This window comes from Pogoniulus pusillus, chromosome 1 (genome assembly GCF_015220805.1).
Source record: "Pogoniulus pusillus isolate bPogPus1 chromosome 1, bPogPus1.pri, whole genome shotgun sequence".
Taxonomy (NCBI): Eukaryota; Metazoa; Chordata; class Aves; order Piciformes; family Lybiidae; genus Pogoniulus; species Pogoniulus pusillus.
The window spans coordinates 34,340,576-34,359,746 of NC_087264.1; the positions used below are offsets into that span (position 1 = coordinate 34,340,576).

General features: G+C 42.2%; 1 protein-coding gene across 3 annotated transcripts in view; it reads right to left on the reverse strand.

Annotated features, from left to right (window-relative positions):
- The window catches only part of STXBP6 (syntaxin binding protein 6), a 90,617-nt gene extending 72,327 nt beyond the window's left edge, over positions 1-18,290 (reverse strand). The window contains exon 1 of one of the 3 annotated variants that reach the window (XM_064148122.1): positions 18,201-18,290. The gene's annotated coding sequence lies outside the window, so the exon portion shown is untranslated. Of the gene's footprint in view, positions 1-17,552; positions 17,666-17,819; positions 17,901-18,200 lie in introns of those variants that run through there. The other 2 variants (XM_064148141.1, XM_064148131.1) reach the window with 2 other exon arrangements.
- Between the last annotated feature and the right edge of the window lie 881 nt (positions 18,291-19,171).

The following is a 19,171-nucleotide window of genomic DNA, read 5'->3' on the forward strand; positions in this document are numbered from 1 at the left end:
CAACCCAAACCATTTTATGACTCTATGGTTAAGTACAGATCTCAATCTTCTAAATGTAAATTTCAAACAAAACAAAACCCCTTTGTATTTAGTACCTGATAATGTTGTCAGCTATCATTTGAAATAGACAACTGCCTATCAAAAATAAACCATTTATCTGTAACAGTTTTAACACACACATCTCATGTTTGACAGCTCCATGTGTCCTGTGGGCACCACACTTGATTACATCACTGCCTCTATTACACCATCACTTGGTCTGACACTGCGTTCATGCCTGTGGTTGTGACACATACGCAGGAGGTAACTGCAGTGCTTCCGCAGAGGATAGAGGTACACAACACACTCATAGGTCACATGCAGCCATGCTAGAACAGCTCAGCACTGTAGCACCAAGAAGTAGATGGTGCACTGTACAAATGATGATGCTGACAAGTGTTACAAGACAGACTCAGTTGCTAGAGAATGCCCACAAACCCATTAAAAGTAGTGCAAGCAATGAGACCAAACTCCTGTCTATTCAAAGGCAGATTTGAAAACTGTCATTTATACCAAAGTTGAAATTCACTTCACTAAAAATCTGCAGTGAGAGCCATCGAGCATCCAAATGTGTAAGGAGACTAAAAGACATGCTTAGAGCATATTCATAGAGAGCTTAAGTGAAGCATTCATCTGGTCACTCTCCAGTAATGGCTGAAATCTAAGATTCCAAGTCATCCAAATTTTTCCTTATGGTTTTCAATTTCTTCGAACACGAGTTAAATGCATCCCTTCAGTTGAATTTTTGCTCTGTAACAAGCAAGTTCCAGACAGAGACAGACAGTTTTCTTTCCAACGTACTTACTAACCCCTGCCAAAAGAAACAGCCATGTAATATTCCATGTAACTTCTTTTCAGCTTCTTGTGGGTTACAGAGTATGTGAATTAGTTAACCTGAAGACCAGCAAAGGAAATTCATTAACAATTATCCTTATATTGCATGAATAAGCAAGGTGCCACTTACCACCTTATAGCACAATCCCACAAAAAAGGTTGTGTATGAGTAGAGAGCAGACCTCTTCCTTTAAACCACATAACCAAAAGATATAACAAAGCTCACTGACAAGCATGATGCTGTAAGATTGGAACATTCCCCACTCAGATCCACATAATCCTGCATTTACTGGCTTTTTGGGTGTGATTCTTGAATGAGAAGTAGTAATACGAAAGTGACCAACTGCCACTTCTTACCTAACTGCAGCTCCAAAAGAAAGTCTTAAACTGAGTAGATCTCCAATGTGTTTTCTTCCAATTCAGATGTCATAGAATCACAGAATATATCCAGTTGGAAAAGACTCCAAGTCCACCCCTCAACCCAGCACTGAAAGGTCAACACTAAACCATGTCCCTAAGCATCAGGTCCACACACTGCCTAAACATCCTCAGAGATGGTGACTCCAGCACTGCCCTGGGCAGACCATTCCAATGTTTGAGAATCCTTTCAATGAAGAAATATTTCCCAATATCCATCCTGAACCTCCTCTACTGCAGCTTGGAACCATCTCATCTGCTCCTGTTGCTTGACACCAAGGAGCAAAGGTTGTCCCCTCCTCACTCCAACCTCCCTTGAGGCAGCTCCCCTCAGCCCCCTCTTCTCCAGACGGAACCTCCAGCTCCCTCATGTCCTTCCTGTAGTGGGGGCCCAAAACTGAACACAACACTTGAGGTGTGGCCTCACCAGCACTGAGCACAGGAGGATGATCACCTCCTGTCCCTGGTGGCCACAGTGTGTCTGATACAAGCCAAGATGCCATTTGTTTTCTTGGCCACCTGGGCCACTGCTGGCTCAAGTTCACTTGACAGTCAACCAATACCCCTCAGGTCCCTCTCTGAGTAGCAGTTTTCAAACCACACATTCCCAAGTCTGTAACCTACCATGGGGTTGTTGTGACCCAAGTACAGGACCTGGCACTTGGCCTCATTGAACTTCATACAATTAGCTCTGGCCCACTGGTGTAATTTGACTACTTTCTTAAAAAAAGCTATAAATCCAATCCATTTAAGAACTTTTAGGACAGCTTTAATGAAAGGCCTTATTGCTATTACTCAGTAACACACATCCAAGGAGGACTGTAATTACCTTATTTTCCTTACCTTTATTTAAAGAAGGCAAAAACTACAACTGGAGTCACACACAATTCCTGTTGGTGGTATGGTCCCAGCATAACTTCACAAAATGAATGGAGAGTGTGGAGGTGAAAGGGATAACAAAATCTCCTTGTCAAAAAAAATACAATCTCTTCAAACTACATGAGTTTCATAAACAAATTTATGTCGTTCTAACTTTTTAGAAGCTTTTAAATCACCACTGCCCAGTTTTCTTGAAATTATCAGGCTCTTCTGGCTACCACTGCTCTCCTCACTGATGAGAAAAACACATGTACTACTTCTTCCCTTCAAGACTACCTAGTTTTTCACTTTCATATTCATTTTAATATGATCAAGATTGGATTTCAGTCTAACAATCCCTATCTGCACCCTTACTTTGCCAGCAGATTACAGATTTTTTTCAGGTGGTGTTCCCAAACTCCGAACCTCTCACAGGTGATAGCCCAGCTGCCTCCTCCCTTGTACTGCAAAGATGATGCAAGCTATGTTTCACACACAGACAGAAGAAATTAAATCCTTCTGACACCATTAGGTTTTCTTCACCCTCTGCTAGGACTCAGCTTTCTCAGTAGTCAAGACACCAGTCTGCACAGCTGTGTTCACACTGAGGCACTGTGCTTTCACTGTATCAGCACACTCTGTGCCTTGTAAGTTTACTGACACCTATGAGCTTGCCTAAAATAAAGGACAAATGTTTGCTGAGCATTCAGATGCATGCAGGATCCCTTCTAGCTTTCGCAAATATGTTAACTGCTGCAAGGTATTTGACACTCAGTAAGCCAAGGTACAAACACCTGAGGAAAGTACACGGGGAAAGCTAAATTGCTGCTCACGTTAGAGCAGCCACAAGTTCCTGCTCCTTTAGTCTAGAAGCAGGTGCCTTGTCAGATAAACTATATAAATCAGACACAAGACCAAACCAAAATGTTTACTGTGCTTTGGCTGTCTTTGCTGCTACACAATAGAATTATTTACTATTCTGATGCCTTTTCACAACTGCAATATGAACAATTCAGATCTAGGATTTCCTTATACACAGCCCCAGGGCAGTGTTTCACAAGAAGCACAGTTCTCTCATCTGTGTTTTTCTGAAAGAGAAAAACATGACTCAACTCAAGGTTTTTGAGCCTTGTTACAGTGGGAAGCACAAAGAGACGTGAAGCTGGATGCTGAAGCCAAAAGGAAAAGCATTTCAAAACAAGTATTCGTCAACCAGAAACTTATTCTACAGCTATGAAAGTCTCCCTCAGATTTTTGTTCTTAATGTTCTTCTGTGATCGGCAACGTGCAGGGCATTTGATATCTTGTACAAGCTCCTTCTGTTTAACAATTTGCTACGGCTTAACACTTTTCTTCCCTCTTTAAAGTTTTCTCCTTTTAATGTTAAACCTTCACACTGATCATGCTATAATCTGAGGAGGCATCCTGATGCAATTACATTTTTTTTAGTGAAATTTGGTCAAGCTAGAAGATACAAAAGAAAGGCAATGCAAGTACATGACACCAGGATAAAGAGAAAGAGAACTGAGAGCAAGGAAGGAGGAGAATGACATGAATTTATTTGTATTATTAACTTTCATATGAAGACAAATATGCCACAGAGACAGGACAAACTTAAAAGAAAGGAGAAATTTCTTCCTCTTGGAAGAAGAAAATCCATAAATGTCATGCCTTCAACAAAGATCTGGGATCCTGTTTCACCTTTAAGGTTCATGATGCTTTGTGCTCACTATGTCCAACGACTGGAGAAAGCCCTGACAGTGATCTTCAAGACAGGCAGTTAAAACCTCACAGATAATTCTTTATATTTAACAACTCTCCCAGTAGCTCTCCCATTATGCAAGAGGATTCAGCCATACCTTTTATTAAAGATATCAGTAATATATGAACCACAGTGTAAACAAAATCCAACCAAACAGAAAATTATTCATACCCCATCAAGATAATAAGGCAAATCCAATCGATTTTGCATGCTTTTGTTTTGCAAATAACATTTTTACCCCTACACTGGTAAGGATCAGCTGCTACATTACCACTACTAAGCTTCTGAGCTCTGCATACACCAAGCTGTAGCCTTTAAAACAGATCACCTGGCGTACAGAATTCCTCCACATTCCTCACTGCACTTTCACAACTGATTCCCAATCCACGGCTAAAACAAAAACAACAAAGCCAACAAAACAACCAGAAACTCAAAGATCTGGATTAAAGAACTGACAGCTTTTTAAAACAGAACCCTTATGTGAAATGCAGATGTACAGTAAGCACTTGAAGAGTGGTGATGCTGAGGCAAAATGGAAATTGACACACTGCAGCTAGCATAACAGTTATCAGTGAGGCCAACAATGAACAACATACAGATCATCAGAGAACTTTTGAAGAAGAGAACCATTAAACATCATCCACAAAAAGTCTGACGACACAGTGGTTACATGCTCACATTTACATATGGTTTCTTCTGGTCATTCTCCACGTGGAGTTAGTCAGAACTATCTGGCCATGAGGCCAGATTTCTTCACCAAGGTCAGTAGCATTGAATGCCTTTTAAAAAGTGAAATGAGAATTGCAGTCTTTTAAAAATCATGATTATTCCCGTCCACATGCTTGAAAAGTTTCAAAGGCAGACGGGCTGACCACATTTTCCACATTCATTGCTTAAAATGCTCTAGGGAAAAATCAAAACACCAAACAAAATCCTCCTTAGGATTCATTTTTCTTCAAGAAAAAAACAGAAACCACACAGATTATTCCATTTGCTTAAAGGGAAAACAAGCACTTCATTTGGAACGTGTCTTAAGGGCTGCAAGACCCATCACTGGGAGCCTTCTATTTCTCCAAGGCAATTACATTCATACAGGAAGAACTGCAAGAACAGGTAGGAAACTTCAGAAAAAAACATTTACCATGCAAAAGCCAAAGTATAAGCACATGGCATGATACCAGTGTGTTCTCATAACTTCTTAGGAGGCTGTCATTTTCACAAGGATTGGCAAAAGATATAATGACAGAATGTTTTGGGTTGGAAGGGACCTCCAGAGGTCACCTAGTCCAACTCCCCTGCACTCAGTAGGTACATCCTCCACTAGATCAGGCTGCTCAGAAGCTCGTGGAGCTTGACCTTAAATATCTCCAGTAATGGGGCTCCAAATACCTCCCTGGGAAATCTGTACCACTGTTCCACCACTCTCATGGTAAAAACCTTTTTCTTAACATCCAATCTAAATCTGCTCTTCTCTCATTTCAAACCATTGTCCCTCATCCTAGCACTACAGGCATTTGCAAAGAGTCTTTCTGCACCCTTCTCGTAGACCCCTTCAGGACCCTCCGCAGCCTTCTCTTCTCCAAGCTGAACAACCACAGTTCCCTCAGTCTTTCCTCATAGCAGAGGTGCTCCAGTCCCCTGATCATTTTTTTGGCCCTCCTCCGGACCTGCTCCATCAAGTCCATGTCATTCCTGTATTGAGAGCTCCAGAGTTGAATGCAGTACTCCAGCTAAGTTCTTAACAAAGCAATGTGCAGAAGAATCCCCTCTCTCCATCTGCTGGCCATGCTTCTTCTGATGCAGCCTAGGATGCCATTGGCCTTGTGGGCTGCAAGCTCACACTTCTGGCTCAGATACATCCTTATGAAAAAAAAAGGAGGAAAAAATAGAAAAAAAAAGGATAGTAGATAGGAATGGGAATATCACATCTCACTTTCCTCAAACATACCCCATTTCTCAAGACACAATGGAAAATGAAATGGGGGTCAGGGAGAACTAACCTGCCAATGGAGGAAATCAATCTCTAGCAAAATAAATGTTGTCTAAAAGTAGAGTGGAATCTGTTATTTAAGGTGAGGCAGGACAGTGAATTGCACACCACCTAAGTCCCTAAGAAGTCTAAGTTCACTGCTAAACGAGCTTTGCAAGAGAGCAAGCAAACTGCAGAAGGCATACAGAAAGGATGTCAAGATGAGAAATGATGAGAAACGCTGAAAGAACAGACAAAAGGCAGGAAACGGCGTGAGATGTGGCAGAGCAACAGACAGCTGAGACCAGGTCATGGGAGTACTTCTCATCCAAGGACAGCTGAACCAGCGCTACTGGTTCTGGAACCAGATAAACACATCCAACAGCTTCTAACACCTCAGTGTTAGAATACTCATTGCACTTCTCCATGTTTCCGTGGCACTGGAGTTCCACCTCCTCCCCTTTCAGACGTGCTTATAGGGGGACTGTAGCAGCTTCTTCTATTTGCAGAAAAGTTTTTCAGCATAGCTTAATACATTTTATCAGAGTCTGAGTTCCATTTTTCTGATCTCCAGCTCCCTCCCCAGACAGCTCACTGAATTAAATGAAACTGATTTTTTTTTCTTACTGACAGAAAAAGTATTTACTGCCCTTACAAAACCGTAACAGACATAAATTGCCACCTCTATCTCATACCACCTTTTGGAGGGGTGTTCAAACAATAAGGCAAAAATGAGTACAACCACTCACATCAAAGCTGGGCATGTCTTGAAGTTCAGACAAGCCTATATTGTAAGAACAGGTAATAAATCCACAGAGTGGAGGGAACTTAGGAAAAAACTAACCCTGGATTTACTGCTCTTTCACCAGCAGGAAGTGAGCAAAGGCACTCGTGCAATTGCTTGCCAAACCAGGTCACTATGAAACACCCAGGCACTACACCTTCACATGCTGCCTTTCATTGCTCCACATGTGACATGCCATTTCCTTCTTAGAGATTCACAGTATGGATAAGGTTGGAAGGGACCTTCAAGATCATCCAGTTCTGACCCTCCCTGCCATGGGCAGGGACACCTTCCACTAGACCACACAGAGAATCAGAGAACTGGAAAAGACCTTTGAGATCATCAAGTCCAACCTATCACCCAGCACCTTCTAATCAACTGAACCAAGGGACTAAGTGCCTCATCCAGACTTTTTTAAAACACCTTCAGGGACAATGATTCCACCACCTTCCTGGGCAGCCCATTCCAATACCAATCACTCTTTCTGTGAAGAACTTCTTTCTAACATCCAGCCTAAACCTGCCCTGACACAGCCTCAGACTGTGTCCTCTTGTTCTGTCCCTGGTTGCCTGAAAGAAGAGACCAATCCCCACCTGGCTACAACCTCCTTTCAGGTACTTGTAGAGAGCAAAAAGGTCTCCCTTGAGCCTCCTCTTCTCTAGGCTGAACACTCCCAGCTGCCTCAGCCACTCCTCGTAGGGCTGTGCTCCAGGCTTCTCACCAGTCTTGGTGCTCTTCTCTAGACATGTTCAAGCACCTCAACATCTTTCTTAAATTGAGGGGCCCAGAACTGGACACAGTACTCAAGGTGTGGCCTAACCAGTGCTGAGTATAGGGGCAGAATGCCTTCCCTGGTCCTGCTGGCCACACTGTTCCTGATACAGGCCAGGATGCCATTGGCCCTCTTGGCTACCTGGACACACTGCTGGTTCATGTTCAGCCAGCCATCCATCCTGGCCTTCACAACCTACCTGGGCAACTTGCTTCAGGGTCTCACCACTGTAAAGAATTTCTTCATAACATCCAGTCTAAATCTGTTCTCTTCAAGATTCAATCCATTTCCCCTTGTCCCCTCACACCAAGTCTTGTAAAAACTCCCTTCCCAGCTTCCTTGCACCCCCCACCTCAGGTATGCCTCTTGGTATGCAGAGGCAAGATTCCTCATGGCAGAAATCCACAAGTCCAAATACCAAGGGACACGAAATGCAGACTGAGTGGATTTCAAGGCATTTACTGAACTGCTTAGAAGATAAAACCTGAAACACTGGCTATCTGTAAAAACAGAAAGATTCATTATTATCACGGTTTTAGCCCTGAAGTACAGTATGACCTACAAACTATTCAGTTAAGGTCATCTACTTCAGCAGCAAGAGGGCTCGCTACACACAGCTCACAGATGTGTGTGCGCACTTGAGGGGCCTCAGGTGCAGCAGTAGAGAGTTGCACAGCTGCCTTCTTTAGCCTGATCACTTCTCCAAGGGCTTAGGGAAGCCTCAGCACTTTGAGTGGTACCTGGCTGTCAGCAAGGACAACCCATTCCTGTACTTTTCCCAGTAACTAAACGGAATACAAACAACAAATCCCAAGGTGTACTAGGTTAGCTTTTGAATGAACAACAAAACTAATTTCACACACAAAAAAGCAAGTACCCAACCACATACTATCAGCATCCTGACTAAACACTGCTTCACAAGCTAGGAGACAAGTGGAAAATAATCAAATGTACTACCACTGGAGAATTCCCAATTTACCCAAGCACCCAAAAAACAGCTCCCTAATAAGCTAGCAGCAAGGAAGAAGCAGCAGAGGTACAAACACTTTTTCATCACCCCCTATTGTCTCTGCTACAAGAGAAAAATGATAGAAACAAACAAACAAAAAGCAGTTTTATTTATGTGATGTGATTAAGTCTAAATGTATGGGTGTGTAAATATATATCACATACAGCTTTCTTTTATGCATAAAAGTAAATAGAATTAAGGCATTTCTAAGCTGATAAAGGTTAACATTGAAATTTTCTTTTTAGGAGCCTGAGATGCAGGATTTTGAAAGAAAAAGAATTAAAGTAACCAAGTCTGAAATATTTAAGCTGCACACTTCCTGTCACCTGAAATGAAGCACTGTCTAGCAAGGGAACAGAACCTGAATCTAGTCTTTCATGTAATCTTTCCAAGGATCTGAATGCACCCTATGCATAGCTCACCTTTACTAGGTTCCTTAATCAAAGCCTAGGCATTTTGGTTTCTTACTCCTTTAAAGGCTGCCATATCACACTTCTGTCAGACAAGGACTTTGAGTTAAAGTATCAGACACACAGGTTTTACTTCTAAAATGTTAAATGTCATATTTATTATCCCATGCAGGCATTAAAAATGTTACGGGTCCCAACTTCACCCCGAGAAAGTTCACAGCTCAGTGAATTCTCTTACCTTCACAAGACTTACTCAACACACAACTTCATGTAACTGATCTCCTGGGCTGCAGACAAGAATCATCCACGACTCACTAAGTTTGGGCGTGCAAGGACAGTGATGTGTTAAGATGTCTAAATGGGACATAACCCAACAGACAAAGCTAGCATCATCTCACATAAAAGTTATTTCTGTTCATGCTTTTTAATAGTGCTTACTGAAGCAGTGCCATTACTTTCTGAAACACTACAATGCTCCCAGTCGTGCCCTCAGGGCTTTCAAACTCCTACTGACTAGACCAGAAAGGTGGACACCTCAAGCTACAGAATAATCAGGTGCATGAAGTAGACAGCATCGAGTCACAAGAGTCAACGCAAGGGTTGACTAAAAGACTCCAGTTTTAAGCCCTGAGACACAGATGTAATCTGCAGGTTAAGAGCAATACTTGTAAGATACAAATGATCAACAGAAGAAAAACACTTAGACTTGGGTACTTCAGGTACAGATTATATCCTGTGACTACCACCTTCATATCTGAGAAACATCTCACCTAGTTCCATTATTACTTATTAAAGGAATATCTTAAGTCTATCTAAATAGGTAGGAAGGAGAAAAGTAAAAGAACTCCATGGGACAAACCACTCTTAGCTTCTCTGTTTAAATCCCAACTAAGTCAGCTACAGCCTTTTCTTTCATTTCCATAGGAGTTAAACTACCATCAGGAATTCCAAACCCCACATTTCAGTCATGAAATTCTGTGTGTGCATTTCAAGCCTTGGTGAACTGCAAGTGATCTGAACATCCTACCTCAAAGGAATGTCGGTCTGCTACATTAACACAGCCTAACTAGTTCATCATCCAGAAAAATTATTAAACCTATGCAAATATTCATCCTTTTTTGCATTTTTCTAATACAGATCATACTCAATTAGCAGCCCTGTGGTAAGTATCCACCGTTTCATATGCTGTTGAGTCATTCTTTGCTGCTCTGACAGCCACTTCTGAAGAGCTGCAAATGCATACAGGCTACAATAAAACTGATGTTTTCAAAACTTAAGCTAACAATTGCTACATGATTGTAATTCTATTAAGCTGGAGTTTTACTAAACCAGTCAAGAATAATTCTTCCTCAAATTACATACTAAAAGCATGTTTATACTGAAGGTGAACTTCTCCACTGAACAAGACATAAATAAACAGTTTGAGTACAACTTAAGATGGTTCAGAAAGATGTAAGTTAGGAGAATTTTAGGTGTAGTAGCCAAGAACTCCACTCCATCTTTGAATACCAGTCTGACCTCACTTACTCATTTGCTTACATAAGGAAAAGAACAAAAAACTATGTTTGATATCCCCTCCTAACTAGGGAGCATCTACATTTACAAGCAGCAATTGCCTTTGTAGTCTCCTAAAACAAACAAGAAAGTTACCTCCAGGAGTCCCATGCACCCTCAGCTCTTCTGTGTTCATCTGGTCTTTCTTGTATCCTCAATCACTTTGGTGCGGGTACATATTTTTACATGACAGAACTAAGTAGTGAATTCTGAGCTTCAATACAAGGAGAGAATAGACCTGATGGAATGGGTCCAGAGGACTGTGAAATGATCAGTGCTGGGATGCCTCTGCTATGAGGACAAGCTGAGGGAGCTGAGGTTGTTCAGCCTGAAGAAGAGAAGGCTCCAGGCAGACCTAATAACAGCCTGTCAGCACCTGAAGGGGATTACAAGAAGGCTGCACAGGGACTCATTGCAAAGGCCTGCAGGGACAGGACAAGGGCAATGGTTTGAAACAAGAGCAGAGCAGATTTAGATTGGATGTTAGGAACAAGTTCTTTACCATGAGGGTGGTGGAACACTGGAACAGGCTGCCCAGGGAGGTAGTTGAAGCCACATACTTGAAGATCTTCAAGGTGAGGCTTGACAAGGCTTTGAGCAACATCATCTTGTTAAGGATGTCCCTGTTGACCTCTGGAATTCCCTTCCAACCCAAACCATTCTACAATATTGTGCAGTCCTAGAGACTAAAAAAGACTATTAGAAGGCAGAGTTGATTGCTAATCTACCATGAACAAACCGCTACTCCACAAAACTAATTAAAAGGAATGTATTGAAGTCACAAAGATACTAACAAAGTAATCTCTCTGGGCGTAGCAGAACATTTGGATACTTTTTCCTGGTGTCAGGAACCTTCCATATAAGCTCAAGAAAATAACTGCACTAAGAACTCACTCTAACAGAGTAATAATAATCTGGGAGTAACTGATCACATTCTTACTATATATGACTAACAATAAGGCAATGTGCATTCCACCTCTTTAAATGATGAAAGATGATACACTCCAATAATGGCCCACAAAGGCAAACAATTCAAAAGGAAGCTTGTAAACATCCTAGAACTTCCATAAATTACCAAGAGGGGGTTTCCAAGTGTGCATTACATATGGCCAAATGTTTGTTCTTCCCCTCTTCCAAAATACACAGGCTATTGGAAAGGCAGAAATAGAACTGAAATACTTTACAATCTTTTCCTGGGAAAGAAAAAAAGTAAGCAAACATAGGAAATAACTGTTTTGCTTCTCTAAGAAACAAATAGCAAGACACAAAAGTGTGTTTTCTTAAACAGCCTGCATGCATAGCACAGAATTGCCTATGAAAAGGAGACCCAAAATCAAAATGTCTAAGCAAAAAAACTTGCTAGACAGCAGAACTACCAAAACAACCTTGTAAGTATATGTAAGAATTTTTCCACAGATCCACAGATTAATTGCAGGCAAGTATCCAATTCTCTGGAAGCCACACTTCTGATTTTACCTTACGGTGATGCCTCAAGCAAAAGGAATTGTTTTCACAGCAGCAGGCTTATTTTGGTTCATTTTAAATTAACTTCTTATACTGAAAGTCAATTCAAAACAAGTTTATTACTGAGTGCAGCCCTACAGAGGAGGAGCTGGGGATACTGGCGGATGAAAAACTGAATTCCATTCTGGGCTGCATCAAATGCAGTGTGACCAGCAGGTCAAGGGAGGTGCTTCTGCCCCTCAGTTGTGCTCTCATACAGCTCTGGGGCCTCCAGCATAAGAATCATCGAATGGTTTGGATCTGAAGGGACCTCAAAAGATCATCCATGTCATCCCCAATGACATGGACATTGGAGCAAGTTCAGAGTAGGGTGACAAAGACTATCAAATGGCTGGAACCCTATGGGAACACGCTGAGACAGCTGGGGTTGCTCAACCTGGAGAAGAGAAGGCTCCAGGGGCACCTAATAGCAGTCTTCCAGCATTTAAATGAGGCCTACAGTAAAGATAGGGAGAGACTCCTTATCAGAAAATACAGTCATAAGACACAGGGTAACAGTTTTGAATGGAAAGAGGGTAGGCTTAGGTTAGATATCAGAAAGAAGTTTTTCCATGTGAAGATGGTGAGACACCAGAACAGACTGCCTAAAGAGAGTGCAGATGCTCCATGTCTGAAAGTGTTCAAGGTCAGGTTAGACAGTGCATTGAGCAAGCTGGTCTAGTGGAAGGAGGTCCTACTCAGGGCACGGAAGCTGGAACTAGATGATCTTTAAGGTCCCTTTCAACTCAAACCATTTTACGCATTTATGATTTATTACCAATGTAGGTTTAACAGAACTGGTTTATGCGGAGACACAAAATAAATTGAATCTACCCAGAAATCTGCTATCTAAAGTCTTTCACAATTCCAAGTGCTTCATACAGATACTTAATTAGGGTGCTCCTCCTGTTCTTAACAGATATAGCTGTAATTAGACCACAAGCTCTAAGTTATTTCAAAAGTTCATAGGTACCAAAAAAAAAATCACAGGCAAGCTCCAAGGAAAGATAATGAAAGGAAAGCATCTGAAATTTACCACACAAGATAGCCAAGTCAGGAGGAAAAAGAAAAAAAGACTTGTGATGCTGGCATCACAATTAAAACTAGGTTTAAAGGGCAAGGAAAAAAAGTTTAGCTTTCAGTTCTGGACTTTAACCCATATCAGATCACGATAGCAAGGCTTTTAGTAACTCATGTTCATAGCCATTTGTACAAATTCTGCACCATCCAGCAATCTTAAATGTTCATAATGTTTTTACTTTATTAAGGTAATCTAAATGTTAGAGATCAGAAATTAGGGTTTTTTTTTCATTAAAACTACTGTCATTGCATTAGAACTAATCTGAACTAATCTACACAGAAAAATAAGAAATTAAACATATGCATGCACAGACAGGGTCCTTCCTCCCTAAAAACCAGAGTTCTCCCCTTCCTATCATAGTGTAAACATTTCATAATATCATTTGGATAGGAGAACCAGTAGTCCCTTCTCTTGTTAACATACTTCTTATTTTGAACTGTTTGAACTGTTGTTATTATTTTGCTCTCCTTTTGCCCAAGTCAGAAAAAAAAAAGTCTGGGATATAAAAAGAAAAGGTTTAATTGTTCCTTATTGAAGATTTGTGTAAACAAAAAATGCTACACAGAAGATAACCAGAAACAATCAGGTGATGCTTATTAGCACCAACACGACAGTGGATTTTCACTAATTTGTGGGTCCTCACAATGAGAAATAGTGGAACCAGAAGACTGAATTAAAATGTACTTCCATAGAGTGAAGAATTCAGTAGCATATCTGCCTTGAACACAAAAGCATCCATTTCTGAAATTCCAGACGTCACTAGAGACTGCAAGTCAACGATTGAGCACGTCAAGGGCTCCCTTGATTTGTGTCTGCACATACAGCAGGCACAGCATTTCTATTTGGTTCAGAGGAGAAAAAAAAAAAAAGAAATAAAAAAAAAAAAAGAAAGGAGGAGAAAAAAAAAGAAAGGAGGAGAAAAAAAAGAAAGGAGGAGAAAAAAAAGAAAGGAGGAGAAAAAAAAGAAAGGAGGAGAAAAAAAGAAAGGAGGAGAAAAAAAGAAAGGAGGAGAAAAAAAGAAAGGAGGAGAAAAAAAAGAAAGGAGGAGAAAAAAAAGAAAGGAGGAGAAAAAAAAGAAAGGAGGAGAAAAAAAAGAAAGGAGGAGAAAAAAAAGAAAGGAGGAGAAAAAAAAGAAAGGAGGAGAAAAAAAAGAAAGGAGGAGAAAAAAAAGAAAGGAGGAGGAAAAAAAGAAAGGAGGAGAAAAAAAAGAAAGGAGGAGAAAAAAAAGAAAGGAGGAGAAAAAAAAGAAAGGAGGAGAAAAAAAAGAAAGGAGGAGAAAAAAAAGAAAGGAGGAGAAAAAAAAGAAAGGAGGAGAAAAAAAAGAAAGGAGGAGAAAAAAAAGAAAGGAGGAGAAAAAAAAGAAAGGAGGAGAAAAAAAAGAAAGGAGGAGAAAAAAAGAAAGGAGGAGAAAAAAAGAAAGGAGGAGAAAAAAAGAAAGGAGGAGAAAAAAAGAAAGGAGGAGAAAAAAAAGAAAGGAGGAGAAAAAAAGAAAGGAGGAGAAAAAAAGAAAGGAGGAGAAAAAAAGAAAGGAGGAGAAAAAAAGAAAGGAGGAGAAAAAAAGAAAGGAGGAGAAAAAAAAGAAAGGAGGAGAAAAAAAAGAAAGGAGGAGAAAAAAAAAAAAGGAGGATAAAAAAAATAAAGGAGAAGAAAAAAAAGAAAGGAGGAGAAAAAAAAGAAAGGAGGAGAAAAAAAAGAAAGGAGGAGAAAAAAAAGAAAGGAGGAGAAAAAAAAGAAAGGAGGAGAAAAAAAAGAAAGGAGGAGAAAAAAAAGAAAGGAGGAGAAAAAAAAGAAAGGAGGAGAAAAAAAAGAAAGGAGGAGAAAAAAAAGAAAGGAGGAGAAAAAAAAGAAAGGAGGAGAAAAAAAAGAAAGGAGGAGAAAAAAAAGAAAGGAGGAGAAAAAAAAGAAAGGAGGAGAAAAAAAAGAAAGGAGGAGAAAAAAAAGAAAGGAGGAGAAAAAAAAGAAAGGAGGAGAAAAAAAAGAAAGGAGGAGAAAAAAAAGAAAGGAGGAGAAAAAAAAGAAAGGAGGAGAAAAAAAGAAAGGAGGAGAAAAAAAAGAAAGGAGGAGAAAAAAAAGAAAGGAGGAGAAAAAAAAAGAAAGGAGGAGTAAAAAAGAAAGGAGGAGAAAAAAAGAAAGGAGGAGAAAAAAAGAAAGGAGGAGAAAAAAAGAAAGGAGGAGAAAAAAAGAAAGGAGGAGAAAAAAAAAGAAAGGAGGAGAAAAAAAAGAAAGGAGGAGAAAAAAAGAAAGGAGGAGAAAAAAAAGAAAGGAGGAGAAAAAAAAGAAAGGAGGAGAAAAAAAAGAAAAGAGGAGAAAAAAAAGAAAGGAGGAGAAATAAAAAGAAAAGAGGAGAAAAAAAAAGAAAAGAGGAGAAAAAAAAGAAAAGAGGAGAAATAAAAAGAAAAGAGGAGAAATAAAAAGAAAAGAGGAGAAATAAAAAGAAAAGAGGAGAAATAAAAAGAAAAGAGGAGAAATAAAAAGAAAAGAGGAGAAATAAAAAGAAAAGAGGAGAAATAAAAAGAAAAGAGGAGAAAAAAAAGAAAAGAGGAGAAAAAAAAGAAAAGAGGAGAAAAAAAAGAAAAGAGGAGAAAAAAAAGAAAAGAGGAGAAAAAAAAGAAAAGAGGAGAAAAAAAAGAAAAGAGGAGAAAAAAAAGAAAAGAGGAGAAAAAAAAGAAAAGAGGAGAAAAAAAAGAAAAGAGGAGAAAAAAAAGAAAAGAGGAGAAAAAAAAGAAAGCAATTTTTCTGTTGTCTGTAATGCATGCCCTCATTTGCTAACAGCAGAAGCACAAGAGGTATCTATTGATAAATTCATCTTATTTAAGAAGATGAACTTCCAGTATAAGCTGCCTGAAGTAGTATAATGAAAAAATACTCAACTGGGGGGGAGGGCAATCCTTTCATCCTGAGGATTTTATAACTAGATTATTTGTATATTACCCTCATTGTCTTAAAATCCCAAGTGCACGTTAAGAGTTAGGTGACCTGAATATAAACCTGTAAAAAAAAAAGTAAAACATCTCTCTTGGTGCCTTCTCTATTACACATTATTGTGTTATCATCACACTTTCTTGACTCTAGACATTCAGATTCTGACTGTGTCTGGAAGGAAGCTCAGAAACTTGAAGATAAATGAAATAGAGATTAGAAATTAACAGCTTCAGTCCTACAGCAAACAGCCTTACTTGGGGGTAAAAAGCACTGCCTACTTTTCATAGCACAACTCTTCATGGACGTTTTCCATCTGAAAAGTCCTTCACCCAGGGAAGCTATCACAAAATGGTGATTGGCCTAACTTCCAAAAAGGTGCTTTGACTCTGAAAGTCACAGTATTTTTTGTTTTCTTTGATCTCTATTAATGTACCTTTAAAGCTGCCATCCAACTCTGAAGGCATGGTCTTCCAGAAAATTGAGATCATGCACAAGGGGAATTAGCGTGGCATGACTATACCATAAGTGCATTCCCCCAGACAGAAAGGCCCTTAAAGCATTACACTGAAAGAGACCTTTTCCAAGTAATTTATCAAGCAGAATGCCATCAAGCCCACAAGGATCATTCCTGGTAAGGGCAAGAAACTGTAAAATCTGTGGAGATACCACAGAGGGCGAGGGGGGTAAAACAAGAATGATTTGGGTTGGAAGGAACCTCCAAAGGTCATCCAGTCCAAACTCCCTGCAGTCAGCAGAAACATCCTCAATAGATCAGGCTGCCCAGAGTCCTGTCAAGCTTCATCTTGAATATCTCCAGGGATGGGGCCTCAACCACCTCCCCTGGCAACCTGTTCCAGTGTTCCACCACTGTATTTTTTGTATTTTTTCTACCACAAGTATTTTTGTGTTCATTACTTTCAAAACTACCATATTTGTAATTTTTAGGGCCTCAGTTACAGAAAAATTCATGAGTTAAAAGGTACTTGGAAACTAATGATGTGAAAAAGAAACCCATGGCTTGCTAACTTAATGCATCACCAGCAAGGTACAACTTCCCTGCCCTCTGGTAATTCCTCTCATAAGAGGATGGCAGGTCGCAGACCTGCTGTACAGTTTGATGTTGCAGCTTTGATGACATGTGATAACTGAAAGAAAATCCAAGTACCAGTATTCCAGGATGGAAAACGATCAGGTCCTGCCCACCTCAGTGAACATTAAGCACAAAGATGCCAGTTGATGCCCATCACATGAGCAACTACTCTTAGCACTCTTAAGAGAGGTGTCATGGGTCTGTAGAGACTGTTCAAGCAATGAAAAGCAGCAACGCTGGTTCTGACTCATGAAAAGAGCCAAGCTGAAGACATCCTAAAGGCAGCTTATATTTAGAAAAAGATAGAGGGATTTACAAAGTGATGCAATTCCTGAAACGTAACCTGCTCTGTTCGACAGAGGGCAATGCAAGACGAAAAAAAGAGTAACACGCTTCCCTAAAAAATGGTAAACATCTCCCTGAACTTCAGGCTTCATCAGGCTCAGCGCCACACATGTGGATAATGAACGCAGATGTTGTGAGTTTTACTTTCCCATTAGCAAAGCTAGTTCAAACAGAAGGCAGGGGACGCGGCGGTGGCTGTTTACCGGATTGTCAAGGTTACTCCTCAAACACTGTGTTGGAAGGAGCCCACTAGATCCGCTTAACGCTTGCTGGCCAGTTCTGTGCCGCTCTGCACCGGAGACTCTCCCAGAGGCACGCCGGGGGCACAGGCACAGCGCGCAGCCTTTCGGGCCGCCGTCAGAGCAAAGCCTTCTGCTAGGGGGGCGACTACAGGACCAAAATTCCCCCCGCCGCCCCCCCTCCCCCAGCCTCCGACGGCGAGAAAAGAAGGGCTGCGCAACCAGACGCACCGCTCGCCTCACTTCAGCCGTCCGGTGGACGGCGCTCGGCGGTCGCAGAGCTCCGTGGGCTTCGGCAGAGGCCGTTCCCGCCCCGCGGCGGGGAAACAGCCTCCTCTCGAGGGCGCAGACCCAGCGGCCGCGGCTCAACACCCCCAGGGCGCCAACGGCGCTCCCAGAGCTAAGGTCGAGGCGACACAGCGGAGTTAATGGTGAACTCGCTGCCCAGCTTCCTTAGAGAACTCCTTCCACGGGTGCCGTGGCAGCCACCAGCCCCCACGAGGCAAGCGCGGGGCGCCCACGGAGGGAGCGCGGTAGGTGCAGCCCACAGCCCCCACCCCCATCCAGCCCACACAGCCCACGACCCACTGCACAGGAGCTGCCGCCCCCTACCTTCCCGCTGTTCCAGCTCTTCTCTCCGCAGCGGCGTGAACGGTGCGCAGAGACCCGCGCAGAGCGGAGTGGAGTAGCGCCGTTCCGTGCTCCGCGGCGGCAGCCGCCGCGCTGCCAGCGCCGAGGCGTGAGGGCGGCCCCACGTGCGCCGGCTGCGCCAATCGGTGCCACCCGCGGGCCGCCCCCCGCCTCCGCCACCGTCCCGGGCCGTCCGCGAACCTGCGGCCGGCCGGCGAGAAGCGCGGCCAGGCGAGGAGGAGATAGGCGCGTTGGGATGGGATTTTGCTACCTCTGGGGCGGAGAGAACAAAGAAATCCAAAACGCTGTCGATCGCGGGCCGGACGCCTCTTCCGCGCCCACGGAGCCGCCGCGTAGCCGGACGGGTGGCGATAGCAGCAGCGCCGCACCGCGGAAGCAGGCTGCGTGTCCCCGCCGGGGCGGCGGCTGGGGGAGGCTCCCGGGGGCTGGGTTCCACCGCGACCGGAGCCCTGTGCAGCTGGAGCGTGTGGTCGGCGGGAGGAGGTATGGGGTCGTAGTAGTTTGGGCGGACAAAGCTCCAGAATGAATTCGTAAGGCACCGTTTTAGCTCTCCCATGAGTTTTGCAGCGCTGAGCGTGCTGCGGAAAGAAAAAACAAGTTCACACCTTGTGACAGAGCCCGGAGCATTCTGTGCGGTCAGCTCTGGCTCTTCGAAACTTCGCGAAGGTAAAGAAGCGCTGGAGAGCCTCAGGTCGGTCAGGTGCGGGAACGGCTGCTTAAGCCCGTAGGGAGCTTCCTGAAGGCATTGCGTTCTGCTAAAGCATCAGACATCAAATAAACAGTAACAGAGGGCTGTTAATCCACGCTCAGAGGGTAGAACAACACAAATTCTTCTGCTGTAGTTTCCACTTCGGGTGCTAGAGAGATGTCCAGCTTCTGTTCCACATTGCTAGCATTGCTGTGAGTTTGCTATGGCAATACTGGGAATGCAA